The sequence below is a fragment of the Limulus polyphemus genome, unplaced genomic scaffold (assembly GCF_000517525.1).
Source record: "Limulus polyphemus unplaced genomic scaffold, Limulus_polyphemus-2.1.2 Scaffold1100, whole genome shotgun sequence".
NCBI lineage: Eukaryota > Metazoa > Arthropoda > Merostomata > Xiphosura > Limulidae > Limulus > Limulus polyphemus.
In genome coordinates, this window is record NW_013666710.1 from 1 (window position 1) to 1754 (window position 1754).

A 1754-nucleotide genomic window follows, 5' to 3' on the forward strand; every position below is an offset into this window, starting at 1 on the left:
TAGTATTGTTGCGTCATCAAGATCACGTGACAATTCTCACGCTCTCTTGTTTCTAGAACTATCATGTACTTTGGCGAATGTTCTACTTCTTGCTAGAAATAGGTTACGCTGATATATAAAAGAGAGGAGAGGTAATGTGTGTAGAGGCAGAGAGTGAGTAATTGATCTGCGGTCGGAGTATTATTGACGTTCGTTGCTATAGTGTTTGTTTAGCGCGATTGTTGAGTGTATCAGTTAAGTTATATTCGGAAAGAATAAACCAGTTTTATTAAGTAAAGGCTTGTGTCGCGTAAGTTTCGTCGGTACGAAGTTACGGAAAATTAATTAACACACGGAGACGTAACAATACTGTTACCTGAACCTTCATTTGAATGCAATATTAACAATATAAAATCAGACATGCTTCTGCACTCAAGTAAGATTGTTGTTGTTTGCTAGAATGAAGTTGATGCTAACTGGTTAAAGTGGTAGCTTACCACAGAGTACCTAATACATGGCAAGGTTAAATGAGCCTCTGGTAGATCTTGGTTTCCACCAAAATGCAACCTTGCATTCATGTATTAATCTTAAAACCACCAAGGTGACACCCAATCCCTGGCTCTCTAGATCATCCACTACAATGTTTGATGCAAACTGACAACTTCACTTGCTCTGGGTGCAACCAGATCCAACTCAGACTCTGGTACTTTAAACTAACTGGAATACCTACAACCATTGCCCTTCATGCATCTGTTTTGGCATCAGTCTGAAGAGTACTCATTCTGTGACACAAGCATACCACGTGTTTCCCACCCCTTTAGTTAATATTTAAGTTTTAAAGGTTTCTGTATTTATTGAATATGTCTTCTTAATAAAGAATGTGAGTCAAGAGAGTCACTGATCTTCACTTGCTGTAGTTATTCATGTAACTGGGTCAGTCAATTAGGGTGTGATGTGTACCCTCTTGTGGGAAATATCACTGTAATGTTGAACTAATTATGTAGAAAATGACAGTGATGATTTTCACTGGCAAGTCAGATGATGCCTCAGGCATACAAAGTAAATTGTTTTGAAGTGAGAGTGACTGTCAGTAACCTATGTCCTGAGAAGAATGGTATTGTTGTTTTTAGTATATCATATCATATTTTCGGAGTCTTGAACAACTTTCGAGGAATTTAAAAATTTTTTTATATTGACTTGACAACTAAGACTCAGATCTCTCTCCAGTAAAGGCACCACGCACTATATTTACCTTCGTCCTCGGAGAGGGGGGGCGAGGGTATTGCAATCGGGTCCGTGTGTGTCTGTTTGTGTTTCCGCGCGCGTATCTCAGAAACTAATAGACCGATGTACACAAAAATTTTACACAAGATGGGAAGTCAGTATGGAACAGTCCTCCGCAAATTTAGTCCGGATCCTAATCAGGATTTTGGATCACTTTGAAGCATTTTTTTTTTTAAATGGGGAGAAAGGTCATTTTCATGGTTTTGGGTTAATAACTCTATAAAGGGTTGCACGACTTAGAAGATATATCTTGGCACCCCAGGGTGTTAGTTTAGAGTAGGGTTGTTTTGTTCAATTAAGATGGATTCTTTGATTTTTCGTTTGTTTATGTTTGGTTCTTTGTTTAAAATCACTGTGTTTTTAATAAATATACTATGCAATGGTGGAAAACATGGGACGGTTTTTTAATTTTGTTCTGTGAACCTGGTTTCCAATTTTCTTCCCGCTTCTCCGATGTAGAATTCTCGGCAGTTATTGCATGTTATTTTGTA